This window comes from Enhydra lutris, unplaced genomic scaffold, assembly GCF_002288905.1.
Source record: "Enhydra lutris kenyoni isolate GAN:26980312 unplaced genomic scaffold, ASM228890v2 scaffoldscaffold65, whole genome shotgun sequence".
NCBI lineage: Eukaryota > Metazoa > Chordata > Mammalia > Carnivora > Mustelidae > Enhydra > Enhydra lutris.
In genome coordinates this window covers 1,515,083-1,542,460 of record NW_019154149.1, presented here as the reverse complement: position 1 = coordinate 1,542,460, position 27,378 = coordinate 1,515,083, and positions in this window count along the sequence as shown.

The following is a 27,378-nucleotide window of genomic DNA, read 5'->3' as shown; positions in this document are numbered from 1 at the left end:
CTCAAAATTCTCTGCTGGATCATCTGAGTGTAGTTAGTCCATGAACAAAGAGAGAGTGAGAACACAGATGATTTTAGGGGATCTTTTCAAGGCAAGACTTTAAAGTGATACACATTACTTATGTCTACATTTTATTGATCAGACCAGTCCTGTGTCCCCATCTTCACGTAAGAGTCCTGGAAAATGTCATTTAGCTATTGACACAGAAAGGGCAGGCAGGTTGGTTATCTAATCAGACTCTGCTCCAATTACTTATTTACAAAAACTTAATAATTTTAAAGAATAGAAAGAAAATAAATAAGGGATGTGTTGTTATATCAAGCAAATGCAAATGAAAAGAGTGACAATATGCTATCAGTTATAGGGTTATCCTGAGATCTAAAGTATTAAATCAGACAGAAAGAAGTTTTGTGACGGTAAAAGCTAGAATCCACAAAGTTAATAAAACTAGATTAAATTCATGTAAAAAACAGCATAAGAATGAAATACATTAAGCAAAACCTTCTAGGAAGATAGCAAAAACCAAAAAAAAAAAAAAAATCCCAGGATCATTGACTGGGACTGAAGTGGGAGGAGGCCAAACCAAAAAAAAAAAAAAAAATCCTTATAAAATATTTAAATAATATGTATTAAAAGCTCAACATACACATACACATACACACACACACACAAAGATAGATATCTATGTCTATATCTATATCTATATCTATATCTACCTATATATCTTCCTTGACCTATAATGGGATTATGTCCCATTAAAACCATAATTATACTGAAAATATTTTAATACTATAAAATAACATTCATTTAATACACCCAACCTACCAAACATCATAGGTTAGCCTAGCCTACCTTAAACATGCTCAGAACACTTACATTAGCCTATAGTTGGAGAAAATCATTTAATACAAAACTTATTTTTAATAAAGTGCTGAATATATCATGTAATCTATTCAGTACTATACTGAAAGTGAAAAGCAGAATAATTGTATGGTTATAGGATGGTTGTAGGTATATTGCTTGTTTACCCTTGAGATCATAGAGCTTGCAGCTATTGCCTAGCATTATGAGAGACTACTTGATCATATATCACTAGCCTGAGAAAAGATCAAAAATCAAAATTCAAAGTACAGTTTCAACTGAAAGCATATCACTTTCACACCATTGTAAAGTCAAAAAAATCACAAGTCAAGCTATCATAAGTCAGGGACCATCTGTATATATATACACACATACCCCCCACCACACAAAGATACAGAGAGAGAGACAGATAGACAGACAGACAGATAGCTACCCTACAAACAGCAACACATTCTTCTCTTATGTTATTGGAACACTAATAAAAATTGTTCACATACTTGGCCAAGGGGAAAGTTAATTACATTCTCAAATTTAAGATAATATAGTTTACATACACTGACTACAGTCCAATAAAAACTGAAATTAACAACTCAGAGATGGCCCCTTAACTTTAACAATTAAAAATTAAGGAACATTCGTGGGGCATGGGTGGAACATTTGGTTAAGCATCTGACTCTTGGTTTCAGCTCAGGTCATGATCTCAGCGTTGTGGATTGAGGCCTGTGTCAAGCTCCACACTCAGCAGAGTCTGCTTGAGATTCTCTCTCCCTCTCTCTCTGCCCCTCCTGCTTCTGGCCTCTCTCTCTCTCTCTCTCTCTCTCTCTCAAATAAGTAAATCTTTATTTTTCTAATAAATAAATCTTTAAAAAAGAATATTCTGATAAATGCCAAATTGGAAAAAAAAAAACCTTGAAGGTATAAATTTTCTAGAACTTAACACAAAGGAAAATAACTCATAGCAAAACCTATGGGATATAACCCAAGCTGTACTTGGGAAAATTTAGGCTTTAAATATTTGTTTAAAAAAGAGAGAGATTGGGGCGCCTGGGTGGCTCAGTTGGTTAAGTGACTGCCTTAGGTTCAGGTCATAATCCTGGAGTCCCAGGGTGGAGTCCTGCATCAGGCTCCCAGCTCAGCAGGGAGTCTGCTTCTCCCTCTGACTCTCCCCTCTCATGCACTCTGTCTCATTCTCTTTCAAATAAAATAAAATCTTTTTTTCAAAAAAAGGAGAAAGATTTAGTATTAATGAGCTAAGTATTCATTTAGCTAAGAAACTAGAAAAACTACAAATAACAAGATGAACCAAAAAGGAAAGAAAAGGTAACTAGTATAGATAAAAGCTCTGGTGGGTAGTGCGCCTGGGTGGCTCAGTGGGTAAAGCCTCTGCCTTCGGTTCAGGTCATGGTCTCAGGATCCTGGCATTGAGCCCTGTACGGGGCTCTCTGTTCAGCAGGGAACCTGCTTCCCCCTCTCTCTCTGCCTGTCTCTCTACCCACTTGTGATCTCTCTCCCTCTCTGTCAAATAAATACATTTAAAAAAAAAAAAAAGCTCTCGTGGGGCCATAGGTGTGGTAAGAGGTACTCTCCACCGTTCGAGGAGGCAGTTCAAGATGGCAACATAAGAAAATCTGAACTCACCTTCTCCCACAGACACAACAAATCTATAGCTAGATATGAAATAATTACCTCTGAAAAAGACCTGAAAACTAGCTGAACAACCCCACAACAAAAGATAAAAGGGTCACACTGACACAGGTAGGATGGAGAGATGCAGTCTTTCCAAAAACCCTACTGCCAACACAGCGACCCACAATCAGGAGTCTCAGAAATATGGATTTTCTCAGTGAGGCATAAGAGCTTTATGCCCCACATCTGGCACTTCAGTACTTGGGACCAGTAACAGAGATATGAGCTCCCCAAATCCCTGACTTTGAAAACTTATGGGACTTACACCCAGGAGATCCATAGGGCTGTAAGAGATTGAGATTCTGCTCTTGAAGGGCTTGCATGCAGGGACTAGTGAGTGCAATTTTTATGTTCTCACTCTACCTTGCTAGTGTTGGCAGTGGGATGTGCCATTTTTGCACAATTTTTGCACAATGGTGGGCACACCCTGCCCACATCCTACCCTTGTGCCCCCCCCCAGAGCCAGGCAGGTGGGTAGCCCACATTTGCATCACCCCTATAGCTCTGCCAGAACTGGTAGGCACATATAACCCATACAAAGGACAGCTTTTGAGGGCTTGGTTCAGTGGCCGGGGAGGATAGCATTCCTGGGCCCTACAGATCTAAAACCATCAGAAAGAAGGTTCTTGGCAGACTACCATCTGCTGGGCGCTGTACAAACAGCAGACCAAAACACACCCCATCTGCTGTGAAAAAGGCCTAGTTACTTGTTCTGGAGCTTCAGCCAGCTTCTGGGGCATACTTCAGGATTACCACACATCTAGATTTTCTTAGGGAACACAGGCTGGGGGTTGCCATCTTTTTGCTCTCCCTTAGCCTCACCCTGAGCAGTAAAAAGAAAGAAGAATATTAAAAAGAACATAAAGCCAAATAACATTTGCATTCTAGGGGTCCCAGATAACATTTGCATTCTAGGGGTCCCAGAAGGAGAAAAGAATGACAAATGGGCAGGAAACTTATTTGAAAAAAAAAATGGCTGAAAACTTCCCTGACCTGGGTAAGGAAACAGACATCCAGACCCAAGAAGCCCAGAGCATTCCAAAGAAATGAACCCAAAGAGGGAGAATATATTTGTAAATGACATATTCAATAAAGGGTTCATATCTAAAACATATAAAGAACTTATAAAATTCAACACAAAAAAACAAATAATCCAATTTGAAAATGGGCAGAAGCATTAACAGATATTTTTCCAAAGAAGACATCCAGACGGCCAACAGACACATGAAAAGATGCTCAACATCACTCAGCATCAGGGAAACGCTAATCAAAACTACAACAAGATATCACCTCACACCTGTCAGAATGGCTAAAACCAACAACATAAGAAACAACAGGCATTGATGAGGATGTGGAGAAAAGCTCTCTTGCACTGTTGGTGGGAATGCAGACTAGAGCAGCCACTGTAGAAAACAGTAGGGATGGTCTCCAAAAAGTTAAAAATAGAGCTACCCTATGATTCAGCAATTGCACTTCTAGGTATTCATACCCTCCAAAAAAATACAGATTCAAAGAGATACATGCACCCCGATCTTTACAGCAGCATTATCTACAATAGCCAAGTTGTGAAAACAGCTCAAGTATCCATCAGTAGATGAGAGGATAAAGAAGATGTGGTTTATATTGTGGTGTGTGTGTGTGTGTGCGTGTGTGTGTGTGTGTGTGTGTGTGTGTGTGTAAATTACCTGGCCATAAAAAAGAATGAAATCTTGTCATTTGCAATGACATAGATGGAGCTAGAGAGTAGCAAAATAAGTCAGTCAGAGGAAGACAAACACTACAAGATTTCGCTCGTATGTGGAATTTAAGAAACAAAACAAATGAGCAAAGGGGAGAAAAAGAGGGAGGGGACAAACCAAGAAACAGACTCTTAACTGTAGTGAACAAGCTGATGTTTACCAGAGGGGAGGCAAGTTGGGGGATGGGTTATACAGGTGATGGGTATTAAGAAGTATACTTGTTGTGATGAGCAGCAGGTGTTGTATGGAAATATTGAATCATTATATTGTACACCTGAAACTAATATTATATGTGAACTAACTGGAATTTAAATAAAAAAATTAAAATTATATTAGTATGATATTGGCAGGTGTCACGTGCAGCATGGTGACTATAGTCAATATGTGGTACTGCGTACTTAAAAGATGCTAAGAAATTAAATCTTAAAAGTTCCCATCACAAGATAAAAAAGCATGCAACTTCGTATGGTGAGAGACTGTAACTAGACTTACTGTGGTGATCATTTTGCAATGTATACAAATGTTGAATAATTCATGTTATACACCTGAAATTAACACAGTATCATAGGTCAATTATACTTTAATTATAAAAAATGCTAAACTTGTGGAGACTTTAATAAATGTATCCAAAAGTACAGAAGAGGTATGGATGCAGGTTCCCTCTAGAGGCACTTGTTGAATGAGAGAGAAAATGGCGGAAGGGGTGTCCAGGTTACAGAGATTTTGCTAGTGGGCCCTGAGTCAAAGACCACTGTTTTATAACATGCTTGTGACCATAAGATTTGGATACAGAATACACAAACGTACAACTTCAGTGCTCAAAGGCCCCGTATTCTCACTAGATGAGCTGCAACCATCAGTCACAATGTTAATCAGAAATCTTAGATACAGATGCCAAATGTAGCTACACTTTATGGTTGAGCACAGCATGTGGAGTTGTTGAATCACTATGTGTACACCTGAAACTAATGTAACATTGTGTATCAACCACACCTCAATAAAAAAAAAACAACTTAGATACTGTGATCTAATGAATGTGAGTCAAACCCTCTCATCCCCTCTAGAGACTTTTGCCAACTTGAGAGACAGTATCCCACAGCAATTTGTTTACATCAATGTCACACCCTGTCTCACACTGCCTTGTGCATTATCTATTTGTGTATGCTTTTTCCCTCAACTCCCTTAGGCAAAGGGATTGTGTCTTTTTCTTCCTGGATCTGCCCCAGTACCTCCCCGGAGCCTTGATCAAGAAATATTTGATGTGCAACAGAATAAGGGCATAAATGTACAGATACCAATCAAAGTCAAGAGTACAGAGTAAGAGTAAGTCTCCTTTTGTGTACAGTGACCTGGATAATGAAGGCACCATAGGCCCATTAAGCTACAGATGACAAGTACTCAACTGACAGAACAGAACGTAAAGAACACAGAGATCAAGTAAGAAACCTAGTAACATTTTATCTTAGAGACCATGGTGTTTTTCAAGACCAGTCAAAGATTTCAGAAATGATTTATAATTTTTTTAAACCATTGTCAGCCCCCCACACATAGTACAATTTCAAGCTTCTGGAAAATCACTAACAAGACAGGAGACTGTTTGCTGACTAGGCTACCCTTTCAGTAATCATTAGTTTCTTTTGCTCTTAGGGACAAAGATAAAATCTGGATCAAAAGAAAAAAAAAAGAGGAAGTGTGATGGTTGAGGTAAATGAATACTGGCTAACATAAGAGAGATGAAAAGATCCATTCACACATCACCCACACTATCCACATTCACATAGATCAAAAACCTCAAGAGAAAAGTTGCCTTCTTTAGTAACCATCTCTTCCATCCTATGCAAAGTTCTCTTGAACTTGTTCGCTAGCAAGGTCTTTAAACATCTGAGAGAGATGGTGATAATTTTAACAGTATATGAGAACCAACTGAACATAAGTTGTGTAAGGCCCTGAATGAATGTGGCCAAGGGTGAGTCTTCCTTGATTAATTAGGGCAGGAGCTTTTTCCCACAGGGCCATTTATCCTTACACTTTCTCCCCTCTGGCCCATAGGCTAAGATAGGTTTAGATGACTTCTGAGGGATTTGTAACTGGGAAGGAAGCTTGGTTAGCGCACTTTTCTGCAGTAGAGGCTGGAGAAGTGGGGAGGAAATGGCTAAAAACATCAACAATTCTGCAGAGAAATCCAGCAACATGTTTCACCTGTTCCTATATTCCTCTTCCTTAGCCTGGCAACTTCCATTTTTATTTCTCAACTCACTTACACACCAGCTCTCCAAGGGAGTGATCTTTCTGGACCCCCTAGACTAGTCCCATAGTACACCTACCGTGGTCACATTTCATTATAATTGTCCTCTAGATCAGAAGTTTAAAAGGAGAAGAGTACTGCGTCTGTGTCGTTCACAGTTGAATTCCTTGTACGAAGCACATTGCCCAACATAAATAAATGCTTAATAAAGGTTGAGTAAATGAATCAATTAACAAACAAATAAGCAGGGGTGTGGCCTAGATTAGGCAGGGCCAGTGGTCAAACTAGGTTTATCCAAAGAAACTGGAAGACTAAATACACATATGCTGTGATGATAGTGATTTTGTTAAAAAAAAAAAAAATCCCAGAGAAATCAACTTGTTCCAAAGGAAGAAAAGTAAACAAATTGGCTACCTTGTCCTGTGTATCCTAAGTCTCAGGTCTGATTACTTAGGCTCAGTAACAGGGAGGTCGGCGACTGGTTAATGTTTGAAGGGCTCCCACATTTCCAAAAGTACGTGAACAGCCAGATTAAAGAGTTCCTTCTTAATTGTGTCCAAGCAGTAGGGCTTGGAGAGAGAAGTTTGGTGCAGTAGGAAAAAAAATATGGAGTTTGGAGGCAAAAGAACTTCTATTTCACTCGCACCCTCCATGTTACTATTTGCAGGATCATCTTGGTAGGGCTTGTAACCTCTTAGACCCTCTAAATTCATCCCCAAAAGAGGGAAAATGAAAACACCATTTGTGTCATGATATTTTTAAGAGTAATTGACAATCAGTGTCCAGCACAGTCCAACTCTGAGTATATACTCAATACATTTCTATTTATTAGAATGGAATAAAATAGAATTGAATTGAAATATCCCTCTGACAACTTCAAAACCTGGAGCATCATTACTCTTCTCTCATTTCTGACACATAGTAGGAGCTCTGTAATCAGTACATTGAAATTGAATAGCCAGGTTCAAATGAAGTGTTCAGGATTACATTCTGACCCAGACAGCTATGTTTCTGCTACCTTATTTTATGACCATTACTCAACAAATCTTCATTGACAAGCTAATATATAATACAATATATTATATTGTATATATAATATTGTATATTGTATATAATACAATATAATATATTGTATTATATATTAGCTTGTATATACATACAATATATGTTATATATGTTATATATTATATTATATATTGTATTATAATATATTATATAACATATATATTATATAATATATTATACTTGCCACTATTGGCAAGTCCAGCCCATTGGGATGAATTGCTTTTCTTCTCTGAAAACATCTTCACTTTCTTAGTCCAGACCCCATCGGTACTACTTAAAGTGTACCGTGATTTGCCCTCATTTCCTATGCATTTGCTGGAACAGAGAAATGGAAGTCAATTGATGCATATATTTGGAATTGATTACATTAGTAATTACTTAGTGAGATAATCACATGAAAGACTTAAGAGCATAGAAATCTAATCACACTCAATCTTCTCATGTGATATATTTTTTATTTTCATTTATTGGAAGAAATTTTTGACTATCATTCCTCCATTAGTAAGAGTATTATATACTTCATTTTAAATGTGCTGCCTCCAGCTACTACCAGCTACCTCCAGCTGCCTCCCAGCTACTACCCAGGTAGCCTGGTCAGGACATCTTCATCTCTAGAGATGAATCATCATCAAGAACCACTCACTCTTCTTTGGGTTTGGTCCAGCTATCTACCAATGATTGATGGGATTTATCTTCTCATTTCTAATACTCATCTATAAATCTAAACCTATAGAAATAAAATTTTATACTGCAGTTGACAACCTGTATGAAAAGTATCAGCACCGTGGGATTTATAAACACCTAAAAAATTACATTTCTGTAACACATTACTTGACAAGCCTTTAATTTATAATGCAACCAACACCATTAGGATATTATGACAGATTCTGGATGGATTTTGTAATTCTTCTCTCAAGACAGTGCAATTACTAGGTCTGTTCTTCACTTGGGAGTTCATCTATGCAGTAAAAAGAAAAAACAACTATCTTCCTGACAAACCTGGAATGTTGAGATCTAAAACACTGATTAATATACAAATCCTCTAACCTAGAACACTGAGATGGAAATAACCAAGAAAATGTTCCTGCATGACTTAAACTGCACTTTGTGGGATTTGGGAGGGGGTGAGGGAGGAAGGAAGTACATGAATAAATGTCTGAAATTGAATCATAGTAAGACATCTGAAAAAGCAAACTATCTGAGTTCTAAATTGACCTCTGAAACCACTTAGTCCAAATCTCTCATTCCACATTGGAAGAAAATGAGGCCCAAGGAAGGGAAGGCATTTGCATTGAACTATTTAACTACTAGTCAGTTGAAGAGGTGTGGAGTAGGACTGAGTTTTCCTGATTCCCAATCCAGTATCCGTTCTGCTATAAGGGTATATGCCAGAAATCACAATAGTAAAGTAATATGACAACAAATCAGACTAAAATATAATAGAAAGGAAGGAAGAACATAGAGAGGAAAAAGCTAAAAATCCATTTTTAAATTTACTATTGTCTTAGTCCACTTGGATCGCTGTAACAAAATACCACATAAGACTAGGTAGCTGATAAGCAGCAGCAATTTCTTTCTCATAGTTCTGATAGATATAGATAGATATAGATCATGGGCCAAATCTAACCCGTTACCTGTTTCTGTAAATTAAGTGTTATTGGAACACAATACATTCAGCTGTTTGTGTATTTTCTGTGATAGACAGTGCATGACCCACAAAGTCAAAAATATTGACTTTACTATGCGGCCCTTTACAGAAAAAGTTCACAGAAGCCTACATTAAAGTGTCTGTAATAAATACTAACAAAATAATTGCTAATAAATACTAACAGAATATATTCATGCTATGGATATATGAGAATATATTCATGCTAAATGAACTCCCAAGCACCTAACAACCAAGTGAGGAAACTGACCCTTAGCAGTACTTTAAAAGATCTGTGAGCCCCTCCCTTATAACATCCTCCTTTTCCCTCCATTCACTACTTTGTTTGAAAAGCCAAGTATGAAGCACAAACCTCATTCTAAACAATAGGGGATGTTGCTATCGTGAGATGAAGGAATTCAAGGAAAGGTGTGCTGAAGGTCATGCAATCTCTGTCACAACTACTCAGTTCTACCACAAAATTGCCACAGACAATACACAAAGAGCTGAGAGTTTTCTGGAGTAATGGGAATGAGCTTATGAATGAGAACTGGGAAACACAAAGTTCACCTCCCTTGGGACATCTGGCAGGGCTGCAAGGTAGTCTGGTATTGTAGGTCTGACAGGAAGGTTGTCAGGAAGGGAGGCTGCTCTGGAGTTACTGCTTTTAGGTTCCTCCCAGGTGGTGAAGAGAGCACCTCTGCAGGATGAAGTGGTGTTGCTGGCTGATCCAGGCAGAAGGTCCTGGACAGCAGAGAAGGAAATTTACCAGAAAGTGTGAAGCCAAGAACAGGTAAGAATCTGGACAAGGCTCCCCAGGGCACTCCATCTTCAGAAAGAAGATTATAGGATGGAGGTAGCATATCTTGAATTAAATTGCTCTAATCAGGACCAGTGATACCCATGGCATAGCTGTGACCCTGGGGTTCTGCTCACCTTCCTCCTATAATTCTCTTCACTCCTTTCTGATGCTGCCTGTTTTCTCTAGCCTGTGTTTTTATCTCCCTTGATTTTCTTTCTCATTTGGTAGAAAACAGCCTCTAATAGCTTCTTCAGAAAGGGTTTGTAGGAGGTCAATGTTTTCAAGACCTAGAATTTCTGCAATGTTTATATTCTAACAAAAATTCATCTGGTTATTTAGCTAGTATAGAATTTAGGTTGAAAACTTCTGACACTACACACACACACACACACACACACACACACACAATACATGATTGAGAGAGAGAGTGTGTAAGAACTAAGGATAGAATTTGATGACACTCTCCTTACAGGTAGTGGACTATCAGAGTTAGAGAAAAACAGCTGGATTATTCCTTGTTACTGCCCTTTTATAACTCAGGATTACATATACAAACAAACTATGGTCTTCCATTTGAGAATAATTGCAAACACCAAGTTGTGTGGCTCTTGAACCAAATTTAGCAGCTACAAGGCCATATACACCATCTCAGAAGGAAAAGGGTAAATAAGATAGAGGAAGTAGAAAGCCCACACTACACTGTATAATTAGCATGCCTTTTGCTGTGCAGCATGTAGATTATTTTCCTATTTTGGGGGCAGTGCCTACTGTATGAGCTTTCTTTGCAGCACAGAAGCTAGAAATGCCTAATACTTGTTTCCCTGTGGTTAAATGGGGGCTGTGTCTTTAAATGCCCAAATGTAATGGGGTTACATGTAATTAAATATACACAAATGACAACTCTGTATGTATAACTGTATCAGTTTGCTAGGGCTGATATAATAAAGTACAACAGACTGGGCAGATCAAACATCAAAAATTTATTTCCTTGTAATTCTAGAGGCTAGAAATCTGAGATCAAGGTGTCGACAAGTTTGGTTTCTTCTGAAGCCTTTCCCCTTGGCTTTCAGATGGTCATCTTACCTCTGTATTTTCATATGGTCTTCCTTCCATGGCTTTGTATCCTAATCTCCTCTTCTTATAATGATGCCAGCTATATTGGATTAGGGCTCATCCTAGTGACCCCATTTTAACAAAATTACCTCTTTGAAAACTATCTCCAAGTACAGTCACGTTCTGATGTACTGGAAGTTAAGACTTCAACACATGATTTGGGGGAGGGGCACAATTCAGCCCATAACAATGACTGGATTTTATGATGTTCATACTAGTCTAGACTTTTTAATTTTTTTTATTTTTATTCATATAAATATATATATTTTTATTTATTTTTCATAAATGCTTTGGAAACAAAAATCTAAGGTAGTAAATGAATCAACTTTGCAGCAATAGCATTTATAGTTATCCATATAGGCAAACACTCTGAATACATCTAAGTTCATATTAGCATTACTTAGCACAGTGCCTGTTAAATAATATTTGAGTCATTATACATATAAGAAAAAAAGTTATATAATTACTGTATAAATTTAACTATTATAAAATGGAACTTAAAGTATTGTGATTTTTAGTTAGTTTCTCATAATTTTTTTCACTTTTTATTTTTTTAATTTCTTTTCAGTGTTTCAGAATTCACTGTTTATGCACCACACCCAGTGCGCTATGCAATACGTGCCCTCCACAATACCCACCACCAGGCTCACCCAGCCTCACCCCCCTCCCCTCCAAAACCCTCAGTTAGTTCCTCAGAGTCCACAGTCTTTCATGGTTCATCTCCCCTTCCAATTTCCCCCAACTCCCTTCTCCTCTCCATCTCCCCATGTCCTCCGTGATATTCCTTATGCTCCACAAATAAGCAAAACCATATGATAATTGACTCTCTCTGCTTGACTTATTTCACTCAGAAGAGATTATGCTGAGTTTCTCGTAATTTTAACAGACATAAAGAGAAGAATCTTTAATGCTCTACAATGACATTTAAATTGATCATACATCAAAAAGTAAGGTCATGATAATTTCAGATTGTCTTTGTACAATCTCTAACAAAATTTTAGTCACGGCTACTAATGACAATTCAACCATTAATAGTATGCCACTCTTTCATATATTTTCATCTTATAAATGGCAAGTTCACACTCATGTATTTAGGAGAATCCAATTAGCTCGATTATTTATGTTTTTCTTGACAATAGCAGGGAATTTTTAAAAAAGTAAATCTATGAAAATTTCATTTTTATCACTATCCTAGAGCTATCTTTACATCAAGTTGATTAAATACCATTATCCCTAAACAATGAGAATTGAAAGAATATATATCATACAGGCATACACACCTTGATACATTTTGGTCCTCTGGGAAAATACAGAATATCATTTCAAAGTGTTCAGATAGATGAGAGTATACAAAGGTTTTTCAAATTATATAATCAGCTGAACCAAATAACTTATATTGGGTTCTTCTTGGTAAAATGTCATTTTAGAACTGTAGCGTAGTAACAACAGCACTAATTACATATGTGGACTACCTAATCCCACAGGCATGAAATTAAAATGATGAAGGATATTATCTCCAACAAATTAAAGTTCATTCAGAGCAAGTAACTAAGTTATTAGTAAGTTTTAACTCAACTTCTGCCTTAGGCAAAGTCCTTGGCATCCCTCTCTACATCAATTCCTTTAAACTCTAAGAATTAGTCATGTCTCAGGGCACCAGAGTGGCTGGCTCAGTCAGTTAAGTGTCTGACTCTTGATCTCAGCTCAGGTCTTGATGTCACGGTCCTGAGGTCAAGCCCCACATTCAGCTCCATGTGAGGCATGAAGCCTACTTTAAAAAAAAAAAAAGGAGAAGAAGAAGATGATGATGAAGGAGAAGGAAAAGGAGAAGAAGAAGGAAGAGGAGGGGGAGGGGGAGAAGGAGGAGGAGGAGGAGGAGAAGAAGAAGAAGAAGATGAAGAAGATGAAGAAGAAGAAGAAGAAGAAGAAGAAGAAGAGGAGGAGGAGGAGGATGAGGAGGAGGAGGAGGAGGAGGAGGAGGAGGAAGAGGAAGAAAGAAGGAGAAGAAGAAAGAAGGAGACGGAGTAGAAGATGTATTAGCTGTGTCTCTAAATGCCCAAGGAAATCGGTATGGCTCAATAAAACCAGGTGGTGTGAATGGATATAAATGGGTGAGTCATATTAATCAAAATGTGTTTATTGATTGTTATCCTCCATATGGTTCATATGATGCCTGCTTGGTCAGTATGGTCAGGGGATCTGAATGCCACAAAAGATTCAAACGCTTGAAGTAAACCATGCTTTCTAGTTCAAGTGAGTAAGGGAAATACTCATTTCCTGGATTACATAATGGGAAATGAGAATACTGTGTATACGCTAGGCAATTTATGTTAGGGTTCTATATGCAAAGGTAGTAAATTTCAGTTTGTTAAAAAAGAACAGCAGTTTATAGGAATGAAAAATGCTAATATTGACTAATGACAAGTATTTCTAAAGAACTCTGACCTAATGTAGAGGCAGAACAAAAAGGTTCTTTGGGCAAAGATCTCAACATGTATAAGCCACATTTCAGTGAACAAGAAGTTCATTTTCATAAGAAGTGAACTCCCTAAAGTTCACTGGCTAGTTGACTGGCCACAAGTCAGCTAGCATACCTGTTTCATCTGAGCTAAAATGAGTTTCACAAAAATGATCATAGAGCTCTATCCAAGTCTCACTTCAATATCACAGAAGGAATGTCTATTCCCTATTAATAAGATGGAATAATATTATTTTCTATCTTGTCCTATAATGACTATGTCCCTGGATCTCCAGTGGCTTTTGTGGTAAGAGGAGTAGTTGTCCATTGTCACTGTTCAACTATACGACCTATGGATGGAAACTAATGGCCTGTTATCTCTCAGCTCAGAAAGCGCCCAATGGTCCTGTTAACTTGGCTTCACTTCATTGGCATAGTTTACCATCCTGTGATCTGGCTCCATCTCTCACTGCATCTCTGACCCAGTTAGTCTACCCTGCAGTCCTCAAATACAAGATCACCTTGTCCCATTTTTTTGTGATCACCTTCATAAGTTCACCATCAAGTACTATCAGTTATATTCCACTCTTCTTCTCAGGACCCAAGGGACCTGTAGATGCTTTCTCTACTACATGGAAGACCAGGAAACTGAGGAGCAAAACTTAGGCCATAGAAATACTTTGTAAGACCTCCCAAATTTGAGAAGCAGAGTAAATGGTTTTTCTTGTTTAGGCTTTCCTCCCAACCCCAGGCTGGAAATGTGAATCTAATGCATAAGTGAAACACTACCTGATTCCCATACCTCTGATCTCTTCTCTTTTCTTTAATTCACCAGGGACAGGGAGGGTAAGTGTACCCATTAGGGGACTTAACTTGAAGCAAGAGAAAGCAGTTTCCCTAAATTGAACATAAAATAATTTTAGTCCTGGATAACAGATTCCAGAGGAGTTGAAGAACCAAGCGTAGAGGTATCATGGCTAACTGCAACATCACAGAAATGGGTCCTGGAAGATATACTGCCACTGCCACTGATGCTGGTCAATGAATGTGGCTGCCATCACATCAATACTATGGCTGTCAGAACGGATTTTATAGAATCCCTGCTATGTATCTTTAATTTGCCATTTAAGTTCCAGAGCAATGTGACTGGGATAGCCCTGGCTTCAAAGGACCACAGGGAAGCAAGTATTAGGATTTCTAGCTTCTCTGCTGCAAAGAAAGCTCATACAGTAGGCACTGCCCCCAAAATAGGAAAATAATCTAGATACTGCATAGCAAAAGGCATGCTAATTATCCAATGTAATATGGGCTTTCTACTTCCTCTATCTTATTTACCCTTTTCCTTCTGAGGTGGTTAAACGGGGGAAAAGATCACCCCATCATTCCCAAGTGCATAACAGTGTAATGGCTACTGGAGACATGATTTGGAGGTGGTGTGGAGAGACATGATAGATTAGTATTTCCAAAATACCCCCATTAAACTGGCAAATAAAGGAATTAAAATCAACATTATATAAAGCTTTAATTTCAAACATTTTTATATCCCAAGCACTGTACATTATACATAATAAGAAACTATTTTCAGATTTAGAGTTTGGATTTGTTTTAGAAATCTAAATTCAAATGCTTATCTAAAACTACCCAACAACTGCCCAACACTCAGCACTACTCAACAACTCAGGCTTCATTTCTTTAAAATTAGCAATGACATTTCCACATAGGTTTATAAATAGAGGAAGAATCTCTAGCTTTGGAGGTTGGGTTCCATCTTTAGAAACAACAATGCCTGACTAACTATTTTTTGTTTGTTTTTGTACATGATATTTTGTCTTTGTTTAAATCACAATAAAAAGCTGGCATGCAATTGCTAGAGCCATGTAAATTTTCTATATTTATCCAAGATCTCAGCTGCATTAATTCAAAGAGTTGAATGTGAGAGAGTGAAGATGACTCCTCAGCAAAATATGTTTGGGGATAATCAACACACAGGTCCTTTTCCATATGCAAATCAACACTTTGATAAACCTTCTTTTTGCATGGTAGCAGGAGACAACCCCCACTAGCAAACAGGAGCTCTTACAAAGTGTTATCCATAAGGAAGCATGCATATACTCTTGAAACTCATAAAGAGTTCAATAAATGCAGTAAGTGATAAGATGTATGCATTTTTTTAAAGATTTTATTCATTTATTTGACAGACAGAGATCACAAGTAGGCAGAGAGGCAGGCAGAGAGAGAGGAGGAAGCAGGCTCCCCGCCGAGCAGAGAACCCGATGCGGGGCTTGATGTGGGGCTTGATCCCAGGACGCTGGGACCATGACCTGAGCCGAAGGCAGAGGCTCAACCCACTGAGCCACCCAGGCGCCCCAAGATGTATGCATTTTTATTAAAAGCACAGAGCATCCTTCTGGTTCCAAATAATCAGGAACATATTATGAAAAATTGTGAATAGATAGGAATAAAAAGTGTTGGTAAGAATGTGGAGAAATTGGAGCCCTCAGACACTGCTAATGGGAAAGTAAAATTGTATAGCCTCTTTGGAAAACAGTTTGTCAAAAGTTAACTATAGAGTTACCATATGACCCAGCAATTCCACTCTTAGGTATATCCCAAAGAACTGAAAATAGATACTCAAATAAATACTTGCATACAAATATTCACAGTGGCATTACTGGCAATCAGCAAAAGGTAGAAACAGCCCAAATATCTAACTGTTAAATGGCTAAACAAAAATGTGGTATAGTGATACAATGGAATAGTATTCAGCCATAAAAAGGGATGAAGGAATGACAGCAAGAAGATGGTGAAATAGGATGGCCCTGGCTCTAGTAATCCTCTTAGAAATACTGATTAGCAACTATCAACAGACAAGAACACTTTTGTGAAAATCCCAGAACCTGAGAGTGAGGCTGAAGCACTCTCTTAAAACAAAAAAAACTAGGAAAAACCACATTAGAAGGGTGAGAGGAATCATTTCACTCTGACCACATTGTCTCTAGCCCAGGTCAACACAGAACCATATCTAGAGGCAGCCTATGGGCCTATGATTTCTTCATTGGAGAAAATAAAGCTTGAATCAGATATCTTGCTTCCCCAGGATTTCAGGGCACAACTCATGAGGTGCAATTTAGTCTCATCTCCTGGGGAACACTGGAGTAGTTGGCAGAGCCAACTGGAGTCATCTGGAAACAAAGAATGGGGCTGGGGCTCACAGCAACCAGTGCACAGATCTTGATGGTCATACCACTACCCAGCCAGCAGCTTCACCTGGCCAGAGAGCCCAGCCATCAGCTCTGTCCATCCATGAAGTCAAGTTGAAGATCCATCTGGCCAGGAACACAGATGTCCTGCTCAGCTGACCAGGTGTGGAGGCCAGCCTAAGGCCCCACTTGATCATAGAGGAGAGTTAATGATCCTGCCCAAACTCAGGCCTCCCAACAAAGATAAACTCAGGACCAATTGATTAAATTGAGTTGATAAACTCAATTCACAGGTGAATTCTACCAGACATTTAAAGAATTAATGCAGAAACTTCTCAAAATCTTCCAAAAATTAGAAGAAGAGAGAACAGTTCCAAACTCTTCTTATGAGGTCTGCATTACCCTGCTACAAAAGCCAGATAAGGACACTAAAGAAAATAAAACTATGGACAATAACCCTGATAAACATAGATTGCAAAATTCTCAAAAAACTACTAGCAATCAATCCAAAGTCAACAGCATACCAGTGGAATCATACACCATGATCAAATGAGATTTATCCCTGGGATGAAAGGGTGTTTCAAAACACAAAACTCAATAAATGTGATGCACTACATTAATAGGATGAAGGATAAAAAGGATGTAAAAGACAGAAAGGTCATTGGTAAGGAGAAAGCATGGTCCTGATAGGAACATGTGGTTTTGTGTGTGGTGATGGTTTCCAGTTCTGCTCAGATTTGTGGAACAATCAGAGAATGAAATCACATGAGTAGAAGACTGGGAAAACAGTGTGATTACTATACAATTATTGGTTAATATTTTCTTAAATTAAAAATAAATCTTGGTAAAAAAAACACACAAAAAACATAAAAACTAATGATCATTTAAATAGATGAAGAAAAAGCATTTGAAAAAGTTCAATATCCTTTCACAACAAAAACTCAACAAATTGGGTATAGAAGGAATGTATTTCAATGTAAAAAAGCCCATATATGACAAACCCACTGTTAATATCATACTTAATAATAAAATACTGAAAGCTTTTTCTCTCACATCAGGAAGAAAAATATAGTGCCCACTCTCATCACTCCTATTCAATATAGTACTGGAAGTCGTAGCTAAGGCAACTTGGCAGGAAGAAACCATCCAAATTAGAAAAGAAGAAGCAAACTTATGTCTATTTGCAGATTATACATAGAAAACCCTAAAGATTCCAACAGGAAGTTGTTAGAACTAATAAACAAATTCAGTAAAGCTTCAGGTTACAAAATCAACACACAACAATCAGTCGTGCTTCACAAACAATGAACTATCTAAAAAATTTTTGAGAAAATAATCCCATTCACAATTACACCAAAACAACTAATACTTAGAAATAAATTTAACCAAGGAGTGAAAGACATGTACACTGAAAACTATAAGACATTGATGAAAGAAATTGAAGAAGACAAAAATAGAAAGATATCCTGTATGGGTGCCTGGGTGGCTCAGTTGGTTAAGCGACTGCCTTCAGCTCAGGTCATGATCCCAGCATCCCTGGGTTGAGTCCTGCATTAGGCTCCCAGCTCCACAGTGAGTCTGCTTCTCCCTCTGACCTTCTACCCTCTCATTCTCTCTCTTGTTCTCTCTCTCTCAAATAAATAAATAAAGTCTTTAAAAAAAGACATCCTGTGTTCATGGATTTGAATAATTAATATTGTTAAAACATCCATATTATCCAAAGTGATCTACGGATTCAATGAAATCCCTAACAAAATTCCAACAGTAATTTTCACAGAAATAGAAAAAACAATCCTAAAATTCATATGGAACCACAAAATACCCCAAACGGTGAAAGCAATCTTGAGGAAAAAAAAGAGCAAAGCTGGAGGTATCACAATTCCTGGTTTCAAACTGTATTTCAAAGATACAGTGATTAACACAGTATGGTTGGCATAAAAACATACACAAAGACCAATGGAAAAAATAGAGAACTCAGATATAAAACCCTATATATGTTCAACTAATCTTTGACAATTGTGCCAAGAACACACAGTAGGCAAGACAGTCTCTTCAATGAATGGTATAAGGGAGAACTGGATATCCACATGCAAAAGAATAAAATTTGTCCCTATCTTACACCAAGCAGAAAAATAAACTCAGAAAAGACTTAAATGTAAAACGTGAAACCTTAAAACTCCTAGAAGGAAATATATGGGGAAACCTTCTTGACACCAGTCCTGATAATGATTTTTTGCACATGACACCGAAAGCATGGGCAACAAAAGCAAAAATAAGCAAGTGAGACTATATCAAAAGAAAAAGTAACTGTATAGCATGGAAAATAATCGACAAAATGAAAAGACAATTTATGGAATGGGAAAAGATATCTGCAAACCACATATCTGATAGGGGGTTAATATACAAAATACGTAAGTAATTTATACAACTCAATAGCAAAAATAAAACTATAAATTAAAAACAAATAATCCAGCTTTTTAAAAAAAGGCAAAGGACCTGAATAGACATTCTTCTAAAGAAGACATACAAATTGTCAAGAGGTACCTGAAAAGGTGTTCAACTTCTTTAATCATCGGGGAAATGCAAATCACAACCACAATGAAATATCACCTCTTGTTACGTTAAGGTAGTTTTTCCTTCTAGCAAAGCATTAAGACTCTTGGGAGTTTCTGGAGGAATGTCATAGCTTGCCTGCCTCTAGTATATGTCAATGGGCTGCAAGTTAAAAGGAAATTTAACTTTATCTACATTTCCTTTTGCCTTTGTTCTCCACATTACAACTATCCCACCTCTAGGTATATATCTGAAGGAAATGAAATCAGCATCTTGAAGAGATAGCTGCACTCCCATGTTCATTGCAGCATTATTCACAATACCCAAGACATGGGGAGAAAAAACCCAAGTGTCCACGGACAGATGAATGGATCAAGAAAATGTGGTGTATACATACAATGGAATATTATTTGGCCATAAGAAAGAAAAAAAATCCTGCCATTCATAATCTGTTGGATAAATATGGGAAGCATAATACTAAGTGAAATAAGTCAAAGACAAATACTGTATCACTTATATGTGGAATCTAAAAAAGCTGACCTCATAAGAACAGAGAGTAGAATAGTGGTTATCAGAGGTCCAAACACAGTTATAAGATTAATAAGTTCTAGGGATCTAGTGTACGGCATGTGATTATTGCTAACAATACTACATTACATACTTGAAAGTTACTAAGAGAATAGATCCTACATGTTTTTACAAAGAAAGAAAGAAAGAAAGAAAGAAAGAAAGAAAGAAAGAAAGAAAGAAAGAAAGAAAGAAAGAAAAGAAAGATAGAAAGTAAGAAAGAAATGTTAAGGGCACCTGGGTGGCTCAGTGGGTTGGTTAAGCCTTTGCCTTTGGCTCAGGTCATGATTTCAGGGTCCTGGGATCGAGCCTGCATTGCGCTCTCTTCTCAGCAGGGAGCCTGCTTCCTCCTCTCTACCTGCCTCTCTGCCTACTTGTGATCTCTCTCTCTGTCAAAAAAAATGGTAATTATGTGACATAGTGGAGGTATTAGCTAATGCTACAGTGGTAACCATTTTGCAATATGCAATGTAGCAAATCAATGCATTGTACACCTTAAACTTATACACTCTCAAATGTCATTCTATGTCAATAGATCTCAAAAAATTTTAATTTAAAGAGGTGGGGAAAGTGATAAAATGTTCTGGAGATGTAACATACAACATAGTGACTATAGTTAATAATACTGTCCTGCATACTTGAAATTTTCTAAGAGTAGATCTTAAGTGTTCTTCCCCACCCCCCGCCAAACACACAATGGTAACTGTGTGAAGTAATGAATGTGTTAATGAACTTGATTTTGTTTGCTTTTCATATGTATATGTGCATCAAATCATCATGTTGTATACTTTAAATATATGTGATTTTACTTGTCAATTATGCCTCAATAAAGCTGAAAAAAAAAGAAATGACATACTGCTAAATACTACAACATGTATAGAACTTGCAGACATTATACTAATTGTACCTGACACAATAAACCATATATTGTATTATTCCATTAATATAAAATGTCCAGAATAGGCAAATCTATAGAGACAGAGAATGGATTTGTGTTGTGTCAAGAGCTGGTAGAGCCAAAACAAGGAATGACTACTAATGGGTATGAGGTTCCTTTTCATGGTGATGAAAACATGCTGGAATTAGATAGTAGAGATAGTTGCACAAATCTATAAATATACTAAAAACCACTGAACTGTATACTTTAAAAGGGTGAATTTATGCTTTGTGTCATATCTCAGTTTTAAAAATAGAATAAATGGAGAGGGCACAGCAGGGTCTGACTAATCAATCCTCTTGCACCCCCCAAAGGGGTAACCCACAATAAAAATCAAACTGGAAGTTTAGCTCTAAGCCCAGTTAAACAGAACTGGAAGTCAATGCCCCTATTAAAGAAAAAACAAGCATATTTTGCTTTCAAGAATGCCATAAAATGTCCCTTAGTGACTACTTAGAGCAGCTTAATGAAGAAGGATATGGAGGCCTGGGCACAAAGAAGAAAGAAGGGTACTAAGCCAAGGAATAATGGTGATGCCAAAGAAAAACTTTACCAAAGATTAGTTTTAGTTTCAGCCATATCCATTCTTACATTAAACTGTGGTTAACTGATTTGCCACTTCATGGTTCCCCAAGGTCCTCTCCTACTACCCCCAGCTGGAGCATCACAGAATTAACTGCCCCTAGGGAAGGCTGTTAGGACAGAAATAGAAAAGCAAATAAGTGACCAAAGCTGAGTTTCTGAATTTCCCAGTAGAATTTCTGAATTTGAGACAGAGACAATTGTCTTTAGAGGCAATACTTTCTTTGAGTTATAAGAGCCTGTGTCCTTTGAGTCTCAGAACACAAAACCTTGGTATGAACAACAGGAAAAGAACAATATCATCTCTCAGAATGAATTTCACCCCCCCACACAAATTTGTTTAAGATTTCATGTGAATAATGGGGTAGGCATAAAGGAGGGGAGAGATGGTCCAAGAAAAATGCCAGAGAGGTTTTGGTGAGGTCTCCCAGACCAATCAGGAGCAGGAGGTGATAAAGCGCCCAGAAAAATTTTGGAATCAAGATTAAGAAGGTCCCATACACTACTTCCTCTAACTATTGCTCTGGGAGGAGAAAAGACTCGGAGACAGCTTTAAACCATCATAGCTTAGGAGAGGAAAGGAAAGATGATTCATCCTAGGAAGATAGGCCTCACAGAATCTTCATCGATCCCCATGGCATGTAGGAAATATTTCATGTGGCCCACAGTGGATCTGGAAGGGCCTCAGAACTTGAATGAAAAGCCACTCAGCAGATACAAGAGGAATTTTAAGGCTAGGAATGGGAATTGATGGGAATGAAACATTTCAGCAGGTAACAGTACAGAGGGGTGAAGATGATTCAAAACACGACAGGAATAAGTACATTTCAGGACAAGACAGCATGGGAAGATGCCATCCAGGGCCCACAACCCACCCCACTGTGTCTTAGCCCATGCTCCCTGGAAGGAAAGCCTAACACAAAGACTTTTCTTGGGAGTGTGATCCTGGGGATTAAGGATGAGGTAAAGGGAAATAAAGCAGGGAAGGGGCAGAAGCAAAATAAGAATGCATTATTGAGCTAGCCACTGCAAAAGGTAAACGGCTGCTTGATCTAATGGAATGTCTGAGAGACCATATGAAATGCATCTTCCTGAGGGTAAAGCTGAGAAGCAATTATCAGCTAGCCCCCATGCCCCTTGCTTCAGAGTTTTGCCCCACTGGACATGAACTCCTCCCCATTTCTGTGCTGTGCATGCACGGGCTCTGAGTGATTTCTGAAACATCTCATAATTTAGCTTCAGTCAGGTCAAGCTGGTGACAAACTGGTCTCCTCATTGGTGGCTGAAATAGCAGAAGGATCTAAAGGGATGCATAAAAAATGTCAGATACACTTAAGTGAGTGCATCAGACCTAAGTGCCATTGTGGACAGATGGCGAGGAAAAGAACCCTAAATTGACTGTGTATTCATTCCAAATCAGCTGCAAAAACCTGAGGCTACAAAATTAACTTGAATTGGCAAAATTAAGTTTTCTTCTTTGAAGCTGAGAAGGAGTTCAAAATAGAGGCTAAATTGGGTTATACAAAAAATTGTTATACTACTTTGGTGTCTAAGTTTAGTGGCCTGTAAAATTCATCTCTACTAAGTATTCATTTAATATTCATTCAACAAATATTTATTGAGTGTCTGCTGCACGCAAGCCCCCACACAAGATGTCACCCCGAGTATAAAGGCAAGTAGAACTTAGTACTGGTTCTCAATTTTCCCACAGTCAACTGGGGAGAAAGACAGCTATATTCCTAACTATGATCCAGGAGGAAGAGCTAGCTGTGTAAGCGAGGAAGCCAAGCTCTCACCACACATGGGTCTTGGGCTCCTCATTAGTAAAATGAAGTTGGAATAGCCAATTTCTAACACCTCTTTCCCTACTGACATTCTGTGAACCTCTTAATGTTACACAAAACCAGATAACTTCAATGTAAAAGCCATATTGTTTAGTTCAAATGGTGTTCTCCAACTCCCTCTTGCAGAGAACATCATTTCAGAGAAAGCAGGATGGGAACTTGTTAGTCATCACACTCACTTGTCCAAAACAAAGCCGGCATTAAAACAGCCAAACTTACAAATGAAAATTGTTGGCAAAAGTATTTTCTGAATGCACATAGGGGGAGAAAAAGAAAGCTTTTAAAACCAAATCCAACTTTGTGTACATAATACTATCATCAGCAACCGTGAAGTGTATTTAATAGATGGAAAGTCAACCAACACAATGGGTTACTAAGCACCATATTTATTAACTGCTTGCCTGACATTATCTTACCCATTGTTTACCCAAATTAACTTCTCTATTTGTTCAAAAGCTCTCATTCCTACTCTCCAATTCCAATTCCACCCTTTCTCTCCTCAGATCTCACTTATACCAACCATCCTTCCATGACTCCAAGTTTGGTGAAATGTATTATCTTTCCTTTTCTTTTTTGACATGTCAGTATATTGCATGCTAAAAAGTCTAATGAGAAAAAATATCAATGAAATTGTTTAACTGAATGGATGCTGACATGCTACTGGATAACCAATAGAAAACCTCCACATTTAATCCCACTATATAATTATGACCCATCAAATTTTACTGAAATCTCTTGGGTATACCAGTTATTTTTTAAGCAAAAGTTTAATAGTATGAAATACCAGACCTGGATAAAATTTCTGACATATTCCTAACTTCTGAGGATTAAGCAGATTAAATGTTGTAAAAGCTACCTACTGAAATAATCAGCCATACTTTTATTAATACAGTTTGAATGAATGCCTTTGATACTCTCCCTCACACTACTGAATTCATCTAAATTTAAGGTGTATATCCAGTTCTCCCAATAAAGGGAACTTCATAATTCAGACAGTGTAGCAAAAAGTGTCTCTAACACACTCTTCTTTCTTACAAATGTTATCTTTGCTTTCCATATAGGACAAACAAAATAAAATGTGCAGCAACATGTCTACCTTTACACACTATAGAACATTTAGAAGGAAGAAAGGGGTATTTCTGTCTCATTTGTTCTTTTTAAAGTCTAGTGATTTTGTGGAATCACTGCATCATGCTATAAATGATGTATGAAATGAAAAATGGTCACTTTCCTTTGCATGAAGAACATAGAGGCTGCTTTGTAATTTACATCTAGACTGAACTATTTGCTACAGTAAAGGTAGTTTCTCACTTTCAAGTTGCCTCAATGCTGTACTCTACTACAGACCTAAAGGAATCTGATGTTAGGGTACTAGCAGAGAAAGTATAGAGATACCCATTTGTGTGACCAGGTCACTGGTTTAATTTTTAAATAGTTGGGCACCTTTCAGGGTAGAATATTCAAGATTCCTTCCTTAAATCTGATGTTCACAGTGCTGCACCAATTTTAGTATCTGGTAAATAATGGAGATGGCAATAAAGAAGCTGAAAGAAGTGTCTGTGTTTTGTTATGAATGTGTTAAAATGTAACATTGTTCTTAGTTTGAGACTTGAATTCCCCATGGGCTTGGGGACATGTACATTCATGTATAAGTAGGGACAATATTAATACTTTGGGGCGGTAATGATGAAATCTTTGAGCTCATAAACCATTTCCAAAATAATATATTTCCCACGGTCCAACCAAACTCTTAGCAAATCATAGATTTTTGTGAAATAGAGTCAACACTTAATAAAAGGTTAAACTCATGTAAGGCATTACAACAAATATGGAATGAAACCATGCTCCTGTTACTAAATATTGTTTTCTCACAAAATGTCAATGCAAACTTATTAAGAAGCTATTGTGTAATGTGTCTCTAAGTATACTCACATTCTGTATTTCTGTTTAATATAATTTACTTTTAAAATTTACTACCTCTTCCACCAAGATGGCATAGAACACATTTTTCCAAGATAAATTACTCAGTGATTGGAATCAACTGTCACATGTGGGTCCCAGAGCTGAGAGAAAGCAGAATTTAATGAGGTCACCATAGAAAAGAGTGCTGCTTTAACTGTTCAAAATCATTTATGTTTAAAAAGACTTTATGCTAAAGAAAAAAATATTTAAAACACTGTCAACATCAGATTTGTTTGGTTGCTTTAACAAAAGCTGAAGGGTTTGGTAAACCCATTTTGCAGTGGGAGAACCATTAGGAGCCCAGGCAGTGGGATGCCAGAGCAGAGAGAAGGGTGGGGACCAAACATCAGGAAGTCAGTAGCTGAGGAGGAGAGACAGGAGGGATGGCCTGGGCTGAATGCAGACCAGCAGCCCCACATTTCTACCTCTTGATCATGCCTTTTTGCTGAGGCAGAAAAATACAGGGTGGGCAGCTGGACGATTTCCACATTCTGCCTTTTGAATTTAGTCTAAATTGAATCAGGTGGTGAGAAGGCACAGGAAGAGCTCATGACTGCTGTAGCAGGAAAAACCAGCCTTCAAACAAACCGAGTACTCAGTTAGTGAAATGAAAAAGGCAGCTGTGGTTCCTAGGAGACTTAAATCTCAGCAACTCAGGGAAGAAGGGGGCAGAGGTGCAGGCAAAGGAATGTCGGAAAGCTTCCGATTAGAAAGGAAGTTTCAAAGCAAAGTGTGCTATACAGGGCATTTTCTCAGAGACCAGAGATGTAAGAACATATAGATGTATATTTAGGAGTCACTTATCCTTGATTTAAAGCTTAATAACATATCTCTTTTATATCCTTTGTTAACTAATGGTAAGTCTCTTAATGGTTTTCTTTCCATAATAGTTTCTTTTCCCAAAACAGCCCCCAACCCTCGCAATAGTACAAGTTCCATATAATGCTTAGATAAGGGAGAAGTATTCCAAAATTAATATTTCCTATGAACCAAAAATAACCAATTAGAAAATCTAAATAATCTGCTAATTATATTAACAGGAAACATGAGGGAATTATATGGCGAAAACTATAAGACATTGATGAGCAACAGGAATGATGTGAATAACGAAGACAGAAACAGTGTATCTGAATGTAAAGAGTGGCTGTTAGGGAGATGGAAATAGTTCCCAAGATAATACATAGTTTTAAAATATTTCTAATATTACGCCAATGGAAAAAATACCAGCAGAATTGTTTGGAGCTTTCCCACATTATTCTGAACTTTATCTGGAAGAAAAATCAAGCAAGAATAACTATTAATATTAGAAAAAACAAAACAAAAAGAAAAAAGGAAACTTACCTTGCAAGATGTTAAAATCTATTATTAAGCTATAATAATTAAAATATTGGAGTAATAAACATGGAAACCACAGAAATACCAAGGGGACGGATCAGAGAAAATGGACCCTAATACCCAGATAATCTTAACATATTATGAAGGAATTATATCAAAGAAGAAGAGATAGATTATTCAGAAAATGGTATTATGGAAATTAGGTTTTTTTGGAACAAATAAAAGTGGCTTTTCATCCTTGCCTCATGCCATGACCCAAAATAAAACCCAGGTGGATAAAAGAGTTGATCTTAGAAAAAACTGAAACCACAAAAAAAGATAGGCAAATATTTAACTGTTTTGGAAGAAGAAAAGACTTCCTAGGCATATGATCAGTGAAAGACATCACAAAGAAAAAAATATATAAATTTGATTACATAGAAACTTTAAAATTTAGTACCAAAAACTGGGGAAAATGTTGGATGAAAGGAAGAATATTTTCTACAACTCTGACATAAAAGGGTTAACATTCTAAATATAGAGATAACTCACCTGTTAATATTTTCCAAAATACAACATGTGAGGAAATATTCACCTTTGTTAAGTAATTGGAACTATAATTCAAATCAACACGGGAATGTTATTTTTTCTCCTATAAAAATTGCCCAGGGATTTTTTTTTAATTTTTAAATTTTTTAATAAACATAAAATGTATTTTTTTTTTTTATTTTTATTTTTTATAAAAATAAAAAATATTTTTATTTCCACGGTTATTGATATTTTAAGAAACATTATTACTCACTTT